This window comes from Rhinolophus sinicus, linkage group LG06 (assembly GCF_036562045.2).
Source record: "Rhinolophus sinicus isolate RSC01 linkage group LG06, ASM3656204v1, whole genome shotgun sequence".
In the NCBI taxonomy this organism is placed as follows: domain Eukaryota; kingdom Metazoa; phylum Chordata; class Mammalia; order Chiroptera; family Rhinolophidae; genus Rhinolophus; species Rhinolophus sinicus.
In genome coordinates this window covers 162,630,336-162,647,296 of record NC_133756.1, presented here as the reverse complement: position 1 = coordinate 162,647,296, position 16,961 = coordinate 162,630,336, and the positions used below count along the sequence as shown (strand labels likewise).

General features: G+C 51.4%; 1 protein-coding gene across 1 annotated transcript in view; it reads left to right on the top strand.

Annotated features, from left to right (window-relative positions):
• The first annotated feature begins 5,601 nt into the window (after window positions 1-5,601).
• The window catches only part of CPT1A (carnitine palmitoyltransferase 1A), a 57,016-nt gene continuing 45,656 nt past the window's right edge, over window positions 5,602-16,961 (top strand). The window contains exon 1 of the mRNA XM_074336847.1: window positions 5,602-5,761. The gene's annotated coding sequence lies outside the window, so the exon portion shown is untranslated. The remainder of the gene's footprint in view (window positions 5,762-16,961) is intronic.

Sequence of the window (16,961 nt, the reverse complement as noted above, 5' to 3'; positions counted from 1 at the left end):
ACCCCCCCCCCCCCATGCACGTTTGGTGACTAGAAGTGTCAGAAGCGAAGTGTTCTGTGTCAGTCGTAAAGGAGATTTTCAGAAGAGAAACACACGGTAGGGAAGAACCAGATTTTTCTCTACACAGGAAGGTAGACAAATCTGAGTTTTTCCTAAAAAGGTACAAATTGGTTATCTTACAGGGCAATAAAACCATAACTTTGAGGAATCCTTTTTTTCTTTTTCCGAACGACAGAACATTTCTGTTGGACAAAAATCTACCAGTTAACATGTAACTTCATAGATTCTAGGGCCCAAAGATATATTTCCCTAGAGAATGAGCTAACCCTTAGGTGGGCCTGTTAGATGAGCCATGAAAGGACGTTTAGCCATCCCTTTGCCTTATTTCCAAGTTTCAGATAATTTGTCTGAGCCTGTGTGGGTCTGGAGTCTATAAATGGGCTTTGAAAGGCCCGAGAGAAATTATTTACCACTGTTTGTGTGTGTGTGTATGTGTGTGCATTTTTCTGAGAAAAGTGTTTGTGGCTGTCATCAGGTTTTCAAAGGGTCAGTGACCTGTACCCTCCCCCACCGCCATCCCTAGAGTTTAAAAACTATTGACTCAGTATCACCTGCCTGCCTCCTTCTCCCTCCAAAGGGGAAGAATTTGTCTTGACACAGAAGCTTCTGTCAGCGCTGTCATTTGCATATTCAGCATTTGCTAAAATGAGCTACAAGAATATCACTCCTCTCCCGTCTATAAGGCCCCATGTCCAGGCTGGGCCCGTCCCAGCTGTGGGCCAGTCGAGATGACAACTTCAAGGAGCACCCACGAAGGTGTCACGTGCTCTGTGCCCAGAATGCTGCTCTGGTCACACTAAGCAGCTCAGATCACACCCTCCAAGTGGGCTGCGCTAATGGGGGCCTCAGAGATGACTGAGATCTGAGGTCACAATGGCGACCTTTGAACTACTCTGACCTTTTCAAAAAGCCTTAAAGGGACCCCACCTGTATCTGAAAGGAACCCGTGTGGAGCAAATTATCCAACCTGTTTGCTCTCGGCTGGCATCCCCTCGGGTCTTAGCGGCTTCTACCCTGAGGAAGGAGCGTCTGAGGAATGGATGCACCTCACGCTGGTGGTGAGCTCCAGCTGGCAGTTGATTAATAAACGAGGAAATAAGTTATTCTTTCATTGATGTTTACTGTTTACAGACAAAAGCTTTTAAAACATGCGCTCCATAGAGAAAAAATAATCATCATAGCTAATGCTTATATGGCACCTACTGTGTACTGGGGAATGTTCTGAGCACTTCCCATCAGCCACGCGTAATCTTCCTTAAGACCCTCTAAGGCAGCTTCTATTACTTACTCTCCCCATTTCACAGGGAAGGAAACAGGGGCACCGAGAGGTTACAATTTCTCAGCTGGTAAGTAGCAGAGTCAGGATTTGAACCCAGGCTGTCTGGCTCTAGAGTTCACATCACTAAGCCACTAGAATTAGTGCTTCTCCAAATAAATTTTGTAAAAAATGATGGTGAAAAGGTTGCTCATTAATCCCCTAGCCCAACGTCCTCATTGTTTTAGGTGAGGAAACTGAGGCCCAGATGGGGTAGTGAGTGGCCCATGTGGCCAGCCAGAGGCAGACTCCGGCTGGTGGCCAGGTGTGTTCACTCCTGTCACCGCTCTTGCTTCTGTACTGGGATGCCTCCCAAAAGGCAAACCTCTGCCCACCTTCCTTGGATCTAAAACGGGCCCGTGAGGGTGCTGGGTACTTCGAGATGCAGAGGAAACAGAGTGGCGTTCTTGGCCTGGAGGGGAGGAGGCAGCAGGACGAGGAGGAGAAAGGAGGATAGAGAGGGAATGGGGTGCTCAGACCTCCTTCACTACCCCTGCCCACAGCTTTGCCATCACCCAGGCTTCAGACGCTCTCCCTGCCTCTCCCCTGCACCAGCGAGGGGCTGGCAGCTGGGCTCTATTGTTCCCCACCTCCCGACTCTGCTGTCTCCCCTTGTGATCCCAGGGTCTCAGCTTCATCACCTCCTCTCCTTTCATGACTGCCTGGATGGTGTCACCCTTGCCACCAACAGTCAATGTCCCACTCACTTGTCAATCACTTTTAATTTTTAATGAAAAAACATTGAGGCCTAACATACAGGTAGCAAAGGGCATAATGTGCATAATTTTAAGCATATGGAACCAGGCATTGCCACCTACCCCACCAAGTCCCCTGTAGCTTCTTTACACGGTGCTCAGTCATTATCCATCACTGCCATTAACAGACATCACTTACCTTCTGGAACATACAGCACACATACTTTCTGTGCATTTGTTTGGCTGTCCTTTGCTTAACATAAGATCTGCAACATTCACCCATGTTGCGTGTATCAGTAGTTTATTCTTTTTCCTTGCTGCTTATCATTATCCTGTGTGGAGAAACCACCATTTATTTATCCATTCTGCTGTTGATGGATATTGGGGTTATTTCTGGATTTTTGTTAGTTTAAGTGAATCTCCTCCAATCATTTCTGAACAAGTCTCTACATGGACATGAGCTCTCATTTCTCTCTGGTGTGTGTACTCAGGAGTAGGATTACTGGGTCATAGGACAAGCCTGTTTAATTAGAAATACATTTTCACTGCTGCTGTTTGTTCCTTTCACCGGCACCTTGGATTCAGTTTGTTGCATCTGTGTGACCTCATTCTGTCCTCACCAAACCCCATGCTTGCTGAGCAAATATTATCGACACCCTGACATGGAAGGACCACTATTTACTCACTGCCTGTCAGGGCTCAAGGTTCAAGTTCAGAGGGACTCAAAACTCTGGAGAAGAGAAGGAAGCACAGAACTCTGAGATTATAAAGTGTTTCCTACGGGAAACGAGAGCTGAGCTCTAAAAAGTCTCACACACGTTTGGATCAGAACCTGCTGGGAGCTGCCAGCAAGAGAGAGGCTGGCAAGAGAGAGGACTCAGCTGTGCTCTTGGCAGGCCAAGAGGGCTTTAAAAGTTTCGTGTTACAATTGTTCCTCCACTTTCGATTGCACAATGGTATTGTGGTTATGTTTTTAAAAAGAACCCTTACCTTTCAGAGATTCCTACTGAAGAACTTGAGGACAAAATGGTGGGATTTCTAGGTTTGCTTTAAAGAAATCAGTAGGGGGCCAAGGGCACAAACAAACGCCCTAGCTTGAAAACTGTTGATCCTGAGTGTTGGTTGTATAGGACTTTATTATACTATTCCCATGAATTATTTTATGTTTGAATTTTTCCACAAAATGATATTTTTAGAGCAAAAAAGGGAGGTGTCTCTTAGTGATGCTATAGTACATGCGTTAAAAAAAATAAAACAAGCTTTCCTTTAAAGTATGTTCGTTTTAAACGGGGGGAGAATTTGAAAGAAAACAAAACAAAACAAAAAAGCTTAAGACAGATTTCTCTAGTTTTGGGATATTTTTGGCCCCGAGGGACTCAGGATCAGACCGTGTCTGGAGCTCTCCAGGGGCCTAGTCCTTCTGCTCTGTATTAATAGCCACCGCCCCACCGGCCCGCCGGCCCGGGAGCTGCAGTCCCAGGGAGCAGAGCACGAGAGGGGAATGAAGCCTCCATGGAACGCATGGAGTAGCCGGCGAGCGTGGGCTCGTTACCTCCGCGGGAGTGACCGCGGCACAGGTGAGCGCGGTGCATCGGTGCTCTGACCCACTGCGGTCCCTGCCCGTCCCGCCCAGCCTGCAGGTGGCACCGAGGCTGAGCGCAAAGAAGGGTGTATGGTCAAGGCCAGAGAGTCCTGGGAACAGACTGGGCACCGGGCCAATCCCGGCGGGACGCACGACAGAGCACCGAGTGAGGGAGAAAAGTGACCTTGGGATGGGGACCTGCAGGCGGCCTGGGTTCCAGTGAGAGGAGGAAAGGGCATTTGAGGTGAGGGTGACAGTCCAGCTTCCAGGAAGGTCCACGTGCAGGGAGAGGAGCGCAGGTAACCCTGGAGGGACCTGGTGAGATAGGTATGCCCTGGCCCAGACCACCTGCCTTCTTGGGCGGTGAAACCTGCGGGGGTCGGGGACAACTTCTAACTGTAAAGAAATGCAAATTAAAATAAGGAGAGAGATCTACCGTCACCTTTAGGATTGGCAAAGATTTAAAAAAAGGATAATGATTGCCAGCGCTGGTGAGCTCCTGGAGACAAGGTCGCGCTGCCATGCGCGGGTGGGAGTGGAAGTTAGTAAGCTTTTCCAGAGGGCAGCTCGGTAAGTGGCACCAAAATGTCTCACATGCCTGCCCTTTGACCTGTTGCTTCACTTCCAGGGTTTTACAGAGAGAAACGGGCGCTCACTGATGAACATGGAAGGCCAGTGCAGCTTTATTTATACCTGCAATGGTGAAAAGCGGGGTGGGGGGTGGGAGGGGGCTAAGTGTCCTTGGGGGATTAAATACTCTGAAAGACGCGGTCTTCTCTGAGCCTCCCCAGGGAACTCTGTCCACGACAGAAACCAATTGACAACAAAGTTTTACAAACCGCACATATCCTGTGACTTCGTCGACAACAGGCTGGACAGTACGCACGAACAGTTAACTGGAATAGTGGCAGCGGTGGGGGCGGGAACTAGAGGGAACTTTCGTTTTCTCTTCCAAATCCTTTTGCGGTAACGACCAAATAATTAAGACAAAGATAGAGGCAAGCGTGGATTTTTCATAACCAAAAGGAGTGATTGACCTTTAGGAGAGCCGAGTCTTTGTTCATAAAACTGGTGCATTTATGGAGCACCTGCTGTATGCAGGGCTGCCAGCTCCGGCCTGGGCAACATTGCGGGTCAAGATAGGGAGGGGCGGCTCACCCGGCAGGACGCGCGGAGCCCCAGCCCCGCACCGTCTTCCCCGAGCCCAATGCGGCAGCTACCCTCGGCTAGACCCCTGGGATCGGCCGCTGAGCAGTTTCCACTCCTGTCCCTCTCCGGAGCTCAGTCACCGGCACAAGGGTTTCTCGGTCACTCTGTCCTCGCCTTCAGCCTTTTTTTTCTAGGCACCTAATGTGCTTTAGGCACCTACATAATGAGTTTGCGAAATCTTACCAAAGTCCCGCAAGGGAGGTATTTCTATCTCAGTTAGATGAGAAGGAGGCTCAGAAAGGTCCCCAGAATCTCCATTAGCATAGTGGCCCCGCAAGCCGCACTGCCTCCGGGTCGCATCAGCTGTCCCTACGGGGATAACGCACGATTTGGAGCGTGGGCCTTGGCGTCAGCCCTGGGCCACTGTCGGATCCATCTTCTTAGCTGTGTGATCGTGGGCAACTTAGTGATCCTTTCTCCCGCCGGGGCTAGGATCAGCTATTTATAGGGGTTAGGGTAAGGATTACACAGGATAATGCCTCTGAAGGGCGAGCACGAGCTGGGCACCGTGCTAAGGCCCATTTTTCAGATGAGGAAACTGAGGCTCGCAAGGCGAGGAATCTCACCCTAGGCCGCACGCTGGAGGAGACCGCGGTGGTGAGCACGCGTGGGAGCGTCAGTTTCCTCACCTGAAGCTCTCCCCAGAACTCCCCGCCAGTGCCCCGCCCCTCCATATGCCCCGCCCCGCCCAGGTCCCGCCCCCGGCCCGTCGGGCATCCCAAGTGGTCGCCCACGCCCGCCTCAACCAATCCCCGGCGGCCGGCGTCGGGTGCACTCGGCCTCGCTGGCGGCACTCCCGCCCCTGGTGCCGGATCGCTGCTCGCTCACTCCGCCGCCTTCGCCGCCGTCGCTGCAGCTGCCGCTGCCTCCGCCTGCGCCGCGCCTCAGTCCCCGGACTCGGTAAGGCCTGGCCGAGGCCGCGCGCCTCGGGCAGGGCTGGCGGGCGCCGCCCTACGGGCTGCGGGGGACTCCAGGGCGGGGAGTGCGCGGGGACTGCGCGGGGACTGCCGGGTCAGGGACCAGGCGGAGGGTGGGCCGCTGGAGCAAGGGCGCTTAGGGGAACCCCCAGCATCCTCCTCGGACGGCAGGCTCAGTAGAGAACCCGAAAACCGAGCGGGGCAGGGACTCCCCAGTCCCCGTAGTGAATTGGGTCTGGGGGTCCTCCCCGGGGTCGGTCTGCACGCGGGCGGGTTCTTTGCGGCTGCGGGAGGGATGCTTAATCCTCCGGAGTTGGCAAGACGTCTCCAGCCACTTTGGCCACCGGCTCCCTTCCCTGCCCCATCTCAGTCCCATCCCCCAGAAGTGTATTGGGTCTGGGGGTCAGCCCGAGGGTCGGTTGACCAGCAAGCGGGTACAAGTGCAGGAGATGAAGGGATGCTTCGCTCTGCGGACTTGGCAGGACGCCTCCGGCATGGGGCCACTTGGGTCGCAAGCTTTCTTCCCCATCCTCCAAGCACATTCCCCTGAGTGGATTAGGTCTGGAGGTAGGACAGTCCGTTTAGAAGCCGGGGGACGCTCGGACCTCGGAACTCCGAGGGGTGCCGCCCCCCTCCCAACCCCACTCCCCCGCAGTACAGCCGTCGGTACACGCCCTTGGCGCGGGTATTCCAGGCAAGGGTACCCCAGGAGCGGTCCGAGCTCCCGTGGTGGACGGGATAAGGGCGCTGGGCCCGGGTCCCCGCTTGCGAGTGTCCCCACCATTTCCCGTGCCGCGCGAAGAACCCGCCCGAGGTCGCGCGGGACCCCGGAGCTGCCGCGGCGGGAGTGAGGGCCTCACGTGACCAGGCCCGAACGAACCTGGCCTGCCAGCCTGACGCCCGCAGCCCCTAACCCCAACTCCCTCCGTGAGCCCACAGCCAGTTTCTTTCGTTTTGTTCGTGTGGATCAGCGTTTTTATAATGTACATCGGTGGTTGGCTTTCATTAAAGCCGAAGGGAACAAAAATGAGGGCTGATGTTTTTTTGTTTTGTTTTGTTTTTAAAACACCGAGAGTTAAAAGTTCCAAGTAACCAGGTTGAATACAGAATAGACTTAAGTATTCCCAACCCTGGACAGGTTTTCGGTCCCTCTATGCTCCATGTATTATTAAAATATCCAAGGGCAAATTTTAGAAGGACACTGGTAAGTTACTGAATGAAAATCAGTTTAACCTTTTGAAATTTGTATTTTGTTACACCATTTTCTTGCATGGGAGTCCGGTTTCTGGTCTATCCAGATATTCAGGCATGTTTGTTTCCTTCTAAACCACAAACCAAATGAATAAAAAATGGCCGAACTCACTGGTCTTTCATTTATGCCAGCATGCATCACCCCCATCACTTTCCAAATTATTTAAGGTGACTCGCAGTGAGTGTGGCGTAAATAGGAGGACACTGATGCGGATAATGCGTGGTTGTGGAGGTGTGGGAGTGTCTGGGACCGTCGTGTCTGATTAGAATCGAATGCCGCATTTAGATGGAGAGTTTGGGGTGGTTCTGCCTCTGTGCTACCCGGGGCTCTTCTCGCATGCAAACGACCGGTTTCCTTCCAATGTGAAGTGGCTAGACCTGCCCTTGCACACTGATCTCCATCTGAACAGCTGTTGGAATCAGACAGAAAACAGGGCCATCTTTAGGAGTGCACCTACTTTGTATCAGAGTGGCAGAAATTGGCATCATGCACAGGCCAAAATAACTTTTCGTGTTTGTACTGAAAACAAGCGGCCTAATCCGGAGGTGAAGGGAAGAAACCTGGCGTCGCTGCCGCCCTTGGCCCCGGTCCGGCCCATTGGTCACGGAGCTGTCAAGCCTGGGCCTCCCGGGAGTCCTGGGGCGAGGGCCTGCGCTTACGTAACCCTGGCCCCGCGTGCCCATTCATAGAAACACCGTTAATTTTTTCCTGGGCATCGCAGCGAGCCCCTTCCGGACGCGCTCCAGGCTCGCGGAGGCGCGGTGCTGCGTTTATGGTGTGGGGTGTCATCAGTTGCACTAATCTCTTAACTGTCCCCAAGGTTGACCACGCAGGACTGGGCCTTCCCACCAAGGGCGCTGCGTTTCGCCCGCCGGGGTGGTAGCGCGGGCGACGCACGCCAGCGAGCTCCGGAAGGTCTCTCCGGGCACGGCGGGTGGAACAGGATCTGAACGCTTGGGGCGCGCCAGGCCGGGGGCGGGGCTCGCGTAACCTTTCCCCTACTTTTCTCAGCCGTCACGTGACTCCTGCGGCGGGGTGGGGGAAGGAGGAGGCGGGGCGCGCCGCGCGTAGTGGCTGGTGGAGCCTTTGAGGACGGGTTCCAAGCGAGCAATTAAAGACAGCCTGAACTCGGAAGGCGGTGGGAAGGTGGGAGGCGGAAACGCGCGCCGGCTCAGGCCCAGGCCCAGGCCGGGGTATGCACGTTGATAGGGAGCATTTTTTTTTCCTTTGTTGGAAAAAATGTTTAGTCACTCTGCATGGTTACTATTGGCAGGCCAGAGTTCTTTTGTCGGTGGAAGCCTGGAATTGGATTCTGGAAGAATTGGTGTTTTTAAGAATAAAGTTGTCGTTAAAGCTAGTATGTTTAACGTGTGTTTCAGAGATAATCTGTCTCCTACTTGATCGAGGCCTCTACTTTGAGTGGCTTGAGCCAGGCTCAGGCCCTTGCGAGGACTTTTCTGTTTCAAAAATAAGTAAGACAGGCACTCGGTGCAAATGGGAGAGCACAGCGCAGAGTTGGCCGCCTCACTCGGGTTCCTTTTCCAGAAGCCGCCACTCTTAAGAGTTTCTCTGATGATTCTAGGGCATGCTTTAAAAAAGCACAACTGCGACTTAACACAAGTAAGGAATGTTTCCTGCTTGCTGGTTTTTAATATTTTGTTGCCTTTTGTGAACTTCATCTGCCCTAAGCAAGTAGGTGGACATTGGGTTCCCAGCAGGCCCTGGACTGAGGCCAACTTGACCTTTGTGGGTAAGGTGACTGGGAGTCTGAGTTCTGCAGAAAGTACACCTTTACTTTTCATTGGTGTGGGTTGTTTTTATGTCCTAGACTGTTCTTGGAAGTTAATAATTGAAAGTTGTGTTGCTGAGTGAGGCTGGCCCGTGGGGGTGGTAGGGTAGGGTGATTGCCACCTGGAAGGTTGGGAAATAGGGTGGCTACTGCCCTCCTTCCGAAGGAATAGCTCATTGGACAAAGGAAAAAAACTGTCATACTCTCCATGAGGCGGTTCACCCACCCATCCCTGGAACCTGAGGGTCCTCCCGGATTCTTCCCGATTGCCTCCTCAGCCCCACCTGTTCCTTCTGCTTCCTAAATGGCTCCTAAACTCACCTTCCTCCCTGGTTCCATGAGCCAGAGCAGAATGTTTGAGCACGCTTTCTTCCCTGGATTGCTGCGGCTTCCTACTGTCTGGGGTGGGGGAAATGGGGTGTGGGGCGTTGGGGGGGTAGGTGGGGGTGGAGGGGTGTCCTTTTGTGCATGGGAAGTTCCTTGGAGGGAAGCAGGGAGCAGAGGGAGCTGTTGGGTCCCTCCTCTCCATGCACCTTCCTTTGCCCTATGACTGGTCAAGGTCGCGTGGACTGGAGACCAGCGAGCTCATTCCTTCCCATTCGGGTGTCGGTGGCCCCTCCTCGCCACCAGTCCTGGCTTCCCATGGGGTTTCGTGGCTATTGATCCCCAGCATGCCCACAGCATTCTGCACTTTGTGTCATGTTGTGTTACGACTCCCTGGGGCAAGCTCTGTGAGGACAGGGACATTGGAGTTCTGAGGGGTCAAATTAGGGGTTAATTCCCTTCCTTTAGAATCCTTTGCCCCTCATTTAAAAAGTAATATATATTTGTATTAAAAGCAAACACAAAATAACCTTGCTTTAAAGAAATTGCCGTATGTTCTAACTCAGACTTTGCTTTTTATGAAATAATTGTTCATTTATAAAATTATGCATTTATCACTGATTTTCCCAAGTTTTGTCACCTCCTGTACTGCCCTTTAAAACGATTCAATGCGCACAGTTTGGGTTTCTACTTTTACAAGTATACCTTGTTGTACAATGTGAGAGGTACAAATAACGTACGCTACAAATAAATCAGCAACACTGCTGAAAGTTAAATGTCCAAGACAGCTGGCCAAGGTATCAGACCCTGGCATCAGACCCTGGTGTGGGGGGGTAGGAAGAGGAAGGAAATCCACATTCTTGGAGGACATGTTTGCAGCACCGGTGCCACAGTTGGGAAGGAACAAAGAATGTTTCTGCAGTAAGGTTGGGCTTGTCACTTGCTCTCCTTCAGTTGATACGAGGTGTGGGTATTAGGCATACAGACCATCCCCAACTTAGGATGGTTTGACTTAATGACTTTTTTACTTTACCGTGATGCAAAAGCGATATGCATTCAGTAGAAGCACAATTGAATTTTGATCCTTTCCCAGGTAAGTGACATGCGTGCGATACTCTCCTATGATGCTGGGCAGTGGCGGCGACGTTTCCCATGTGATCACCAGGGACAGTAGCTAAAACTTGACCGTGCGCTGTGTGCCACTGGTTTTTGGGTATTGTGTTCTGGTCCCGTTGGAAGTAGGCTGGGCTAAGCTCTGGTATTCCGGGGTAGGTGTATTAAATACATTTTTGATTTATGATAGTTTCAACTTATGATGGGTTTATCGGGATTGTAACCCATTGTAAGTCGAGGAACATTTGTACTTTATATGCCGGGAAACAGATCCTATGAAAGGTGATAACATTTACTCAAGCGGACACACACACAGAGATGAGTAAGTGACAGAGCTGGAGTTTGAAGGCGGATCTGTGTTCTCTGAAGCCTGTGCCCCCTCCTTATCCGGCTGCTTCCCAGACCACTGCAGGCAGAGGGCCAGCTGGGTGTTAGCATCACCCACCCACCCCGTGCCCACGACGTGATGCTGAATCAGCCATGTGCAGTTCTGGGTTTCCATTTCCTCATCTGTGAGGTGGTGCCACTGACCCCTGTCATTCTGTCGCACAGGGATTTTATGAGGGTGCAACAAGAGGCTAGATGTGAGGATAGTTCTGAGCGTATGAAATGAATACAGATTCTGGCAAGCAGAGCCATGGCTGCAGGGGGTTTGATGGACACGGCAGCATTCTGCAGTCCCCAAATTAGAACGTGCAGTTTGACAAGTTCAGTTGCGCTTCTGGCTGCAAAGGTGAAGAATGTGCATGGGAAACATAACAACCCCCCCCCCCCCCCGTGGTTTTAGGAACATTTGTGGGAACAGCATCCTGGTACCAGGAGAGGTTCAGGGGTCTCTTTGGGTTGGTGCATGCCCCTCCCATCAGTCCCTGCTCACGTGGTTGTGCCCATGTGGGCAAGGTGGGTCCTTCTGCATGCCTTCCAGAGAAAACCTGAATAGATTGAACCAGTAATTGGGGCTGCCAAGACAGTCTGTGTTTTCTTTATCAAAATGTGATCTCCAGTGACTTTTCCCCAATTCTTGTAGAGATTGCATTTCTCTATCTGATTCCCCCCATACTTGTTGGTGTGGTACAATATAAGGCTTACATTTGGATTTGCTTTATTTTTATGCTACCTGGGTAGGCAGAAGCTATGCTGTTTTTTGAGAGCTGTGGAAAAACGGATAATGATTGAGAATTCCTTGTATAACCCGCCTTGACTTAGCACCCGTAAATGTAAATGGTTTATTATCAGATAATTCACTGCAAGAAATTAGCCATGTGGCCAGTGTAAATAGTGTGGCTTTTGAGTGCTGGGTCATGAATTCAAGATACACCCTTTCATAAATGAAAGTTCCTGCCGCTTCTTGTACACGAAGCCCTCCCAGAAACAGAAAGTGAGTTCTGAATCTCACAGCCTTGTTCTAAGGGGCCTCCCATCGGGTTGGGGAAATAACAATTGGGGTTTGTACACACGTGAAGGACGACTTGGCTGGAGGAACGCACAGAGGCTGTGTGTGCCCACAGCAAATGGAGCGGAGCTATTTCTCTGTTTCTTTCTGTTACCGCTGGTTTCTGCCGACACCTAACGTCTCATCCTGATCCGCAGCAGGAATACTAAATAGTAAAGAGCACAGAGGGACCTGAGGGACAGTCATGAACCCTGCGACACATGCAGGTGCCAGGGAAACCCCTGGGCTGGTGATGCCCTTCTGGGACCTTCCTGACACGTTCCTTGAAGTGCTTTGGGTCACAGTGCTGAGGCCGCCTGGGTGGCACCTTGGTAGTCATACCTGGCAGGGATGGGGTGTCCCCACCTTGGAGCTTGTCCTGGAGGGCAGAACTAGCCCAACGGAACCCTCCCAGGCACTGGTCACCAGACTCTAGGAGAAGATGTAGGGGATACTGCTGTGCCCTCCACTAAAGATGACGCTGCACATTCTCTCCCTGCAGTGTCCTCTCTCAGGGCTGTTTCCCAGGGGTGGTTGGTGGCGCGAGTGTCATCCAGCCTCATTCCTCCCTGATGAGGGATACCGGGCTGCGCTAAGCTGTCACTTCCTGTGGGTAACCTTTTCTCAGAGGCTCTCCAGCACAGTTCTTGGCCTGCTGAGGCCAGCTTGTTGGCTGGATTTTAATAGAGCGCAGGACCTGCTTCTGTGTGCTTGTGACTTGTGCAATTCCGGCGGGAAGGCTGGAGCACGTGACTACAGTTTAGCGTTGGCACCGTTGTGTTTGTAGTTACTGTAGTTTTATTGCTCGATGCAGTCACATCGTTTTGGTCACTACAGAGTGACCTAACTTTATGTCTGTTGTAACTTGAGGAATCTTAAGTGGAATGTTTTATGTGAAGTGCTCACCGCTTCACTTGGTAGGTAAGAAACAGAGTTTTGGAGTTGGACCTGAGTCTGATTCCCAGCGTGGCTGTTTGCTGGCTGTGACCTTGGGCAGCTTTCTTGACAGCCAAGCCTTTGGTCCTCTGTGTAGTAAATGGGATAGCAACAGCACCCATTTCCTAGGGTTTTAGTGGGAATTAAATGGGCTAATGCAGGTAAAATGCGGATCACATTGTCTGGCATATGCCAAAGAGTTTGATAGAAAGAATATTTCATATGTTTATTGTTAATAGCACAAAAGTTAATCTGTACGATTTACCTACCTATGACCTACTTATTTATCTACAGAGATACCTATGTATCTATTAGGTTGGTGCAAAAGTAATTGCGGTTTAAAAGGTTAAAAATCATGGCAAAAACCACAATTATTTTTGCACCAACCTAATACCCTCCGCTTATTTGTCTGTTGATTTTGGAGTTTATGTTGAAAGACTTCTGAGGGCACATAATTTAGTTACATATTTCGGTTTCTATAAAGATTTTTCTTGGAAGCCAGCTGTCACATGGCAACTTTTATTGTTTTACCTTACAGAGGTGATTGCCACATCTCAATTCCCTGGGCATGTTTTGAAACGTAGCACCGCGCTTTGCATTATGATGACCTTAAACCTCCTTTCCTTAAGTGACTACCTGTTTCAGGACCTGCAGTGGAGGGAGTGACACTCAAGGAGGGCCACGTGGCCTTTCTGCCAGAGGACCTGGTCTTCTCCTTGGGGGAAATGGACCTCTCTTCTGGATAGGCTCTGGATCACATGGCCGCTGTTCGGATTTGCAGGCTGCTGACCTCTGAGGTGAAAGGTTTTAGGTTAAAAGGAATTGATAGTGGAAAACGAGGACAAAGTGGATAACACATTCGAGGAGCAGTACAGACCAGGTGATTGGCCAAGGATCTTTGGGCAAAGTTATTAAAATTAAGGTGCGCTTACGAAAGTTGAATGAGAATTTGCAGCATCTCCCCTTCTCCCCCTGCAGATTGTTCCTTTGACCTCCAGTGTTGGAGAAATGTCTGTGAGCCTCATGGTTTGATTCAGACCATGAAACAAGGATGCGTGTCTTGGAGCAGCTTAAGATTGATATTGGGAGATTAAACGAATAATTTACAAGTGATAGTCATTTGCTGGCAAGGGCAGGTGACATTGCGAAATGTAGTGGGTAGAATTCTTGTGCTTTGGGAATGAGGGTTCTGTCGACGGAAGTAATGTCCAAACCTGTAGAGAATTTTTATAAGCGTTTAGTTGATTTAAACTGATGACCTGTGCCGGGAAGCAAGATCTCAAATGCTCCTGAGAATAAGATTTGCTGCAGCTTTTATGCATTTGACATTCAGGAGGGGAAGGAAGGAAGGTTACATGGAGGTGGGAGAAAGCAAGGTGGGGATCGGATTACAAGATTGGGGCCGTGGACCTGTTCACTGTCCCACAGGTGAGAGATCACTTCTGTCTGGACAGGTGGAGTGCCCACCTGGAGCCTCTACCTGTCAGATGTTAACAAGATTACGTGCTCTCTTGAGGGTGGTTACTTACTTCAAAGGTGTGTTAACCTGGATGCACAGAAACAATGGGATGGGCAGGGCAGCTTAAGGCAAAGGTGAAACTTTCACTAAGGAAGTTGTATGCCTGGGGCATGACTACCCACCTGCCCAGGGGAATTTATGATCAGAGCACCCTATGAGGTTACTTTCCATAGAACTCCTTTTTTCATCATAGTTCAAAGGCTGGCTCGAGCAGGCCCGGGAAGAGAGGAGCGTGCTGCCGTGTTTCCCCGAAAATAAGACCTAAGCAGAGCATCAGCTCTAATGCGTCTTTGGGAGCAAAAATTAATATAAGACCTGGTATTGTGTTATATTATACGTGGTCTTATATAAGACCGGGTATTATGTTGTAACTGGTAGTGTTATGTAATATTATATTATATAGACTAGGTCTTATATTAGAATAAGACTGGGTCTTATATTAATTTTTGCTCCAAAAGACACGTTAGAGCTGATGGTCCAGCTAGGTCTTATTTTCAGGGAAACACATTAGGTGTGAAGCAAGGAGAAGACAGAAATGGAAAAAGAACATCAGACATTTCATCTGTGAGTCGGAGTTCGCAGGCCACGGGTCATGGCTAGTGGGCCTGGCCGAGGTGACCTGGAGGATGACCTTGAGAAGTTGTAGGGAACAGCCATGGAACAGACCAGAGGTGTGGATTTTTAAAACTCAGAGCAGAGAAGTGAGTTTTTAAAAATTGTGATCAGTAGGTCCTTGTGTTCACCAGGGCGTCTTATTCTGGATTTCAGTGTTTTTCTGAGATCGGATTAGTGTAAGGTGCTTACGTGCTCTGTGTGGACCTTAGTTAGAGAATGTCTCCCTCAGTGGCCCTCGTGATTTCTAAAGTGGCAGGTTGCCTGGGGGTTTCAGTGCCTCAGGGGTGTTCCAAGCAAGGTTTGTGCCAGGTGGGGCTCCGGGGGGGCGCTCCACCTGATGAGCCGGAAGTGATCTCTGTACTGCGTGCCCAGCCCATAGTGTGTTGTAGCACAGGGGCACATGGCCAGAGGTGGCCCGACCTCAAGAGCAGTCCCCAAGGCCTTGTCAGTCACCCAGCCAGCCTGCGTCCTCACAAGGTGCTTCCGCCATCACTCCGTTCCCTCCAGGAGTTTGTCACACTGAATGGAGGGCCAGTGACAGCAGAGGGGAGGGGTTAAGCTCTCTTTTCTCCTGTCTGTGTTTTCTCTTCTCATTTCTTCTTTGTGACCTGGCTTTTCTCTATTTGCTTTTCTTTTTTTCCCCCCCTGCTTCCGCCTCCCCTCCACCCCCACTCCAGTTCAAGCCGTTGTTTCTAAGTCTAGTTGTGTAGGACACAGCTCCCTGGCCCATGCTGGGATTATGAGCCTTGCGCTCCCCCCTTGGCTGAGGCAGTCGGTTGCTGGTCATGGGTCGGCCGCTCACAGCAGCTCATGGCAGCTTTTGCCGGCTGCTGGCCGCTCACACTGGCCACTGACCGCTCATGGCAGCACACTGTAGCCCACGGCAGCACTCAGCGGCTCATGGCAGCCTGCGGCAGTTCATGCCAACCTCGGGCTGCTCACAGCAGCCCAGCTCCAGGGAGAGCTGTTGTTCACAACCTTAGCTGTAGAGGGCGCAGTTCACTGGCCCATGTGGGAATCAAACTGGAGACCTCAGCGTTAGGAGCCTGGCCCTCCAACCACCTGAACCACCAGTCCTGCCCTCTGTCGCCTTTCTTGCCAGTCAGTGCACATGTTCTCTCCGGAAGTCCTTCCCCTCACCCCCAGAACTCGGGGCCAGGTGCACGCCCTGCCCTGTAGATAGATCCCAACAGTCATGCTGTGTTGCTTTGTCCCCAGGGAAGCCACCTCTCTCCATGCAGGTAGACAGGTGCCCAGGTGGCAATGGGGGGTGATGAATACCTGTCAGAACCAGCAGGTGTGGTGTCTGCATCCCATAGGGGAATGAGGAATGTTTGTGCAGGGCTTGGCGGTGTTGCAATAAGAGAGAGGGTGGGGCGGGTGTGGGAAGGAGCGAGACTCATTCTCAGTTGACTTGTTTGGCTTCAGTGGAGACACGCCTGCAGCATCGATCCTTGTGTGCACAGGTAGACAGTAAAGCCCCAGGCAGGGCCTGTGGGTGCAGAGGACCTGGAAGAGGAACAGTGATCCTAGGTCTGAAGACACAGGAATGAGGGGGTGAGTGGAGGCCGCAGGAGCGGACACATTTTAGCCAGTCTGGAGACCTCCACCAGCAGGAGCGGGAAGCTGGGCTGACGCCTCCCGGAGACTAACAGTGTAGTTATACACCATATGTGGGACATGGCAGAGCCCCTTGCCAGCCCTGGGAGGCCTGCACACCTGATCCCAGGGCCCTGCTGTGCCCTTTGCTGCCGTCCTGGAAGGTGGGAGGGATACAGAGGAGAGGCTGTGTAGGGTAGGTGGCTCTGATCCAGACACAGGCCAGCCTGCCAGCTGGCCCCAGGGCCCTTCCTCTCAGTGTGTTGGGGTTCCCAGCTGCACTGACAGCTGTGCCTGGCCTGGGCGGGTTTGTCCTGGGACTCCAGGAAGGCTGGCTGAGAAGGGAGAGTTGGCGATAGGGCAGTCCCAAATCAATATGGCAAAATATTAATATTCATTCATTCTAGGAGGGGTACGTCGGTGTAACTGCATTCCTCTGTGTTTACAGTAGCTGGTGACTTAAAACACGTAAGACGGAAGACAGTCTTGCTGTATAATACAGGGAAGTTCACGGGGGCTTTGGTGAGGTCCTCGTAATTCCTAATTGTCCATGAATTTTGTTAATGGCTTGCTCCCTCCTACCTGGAGCCGGATCCCAGCATTT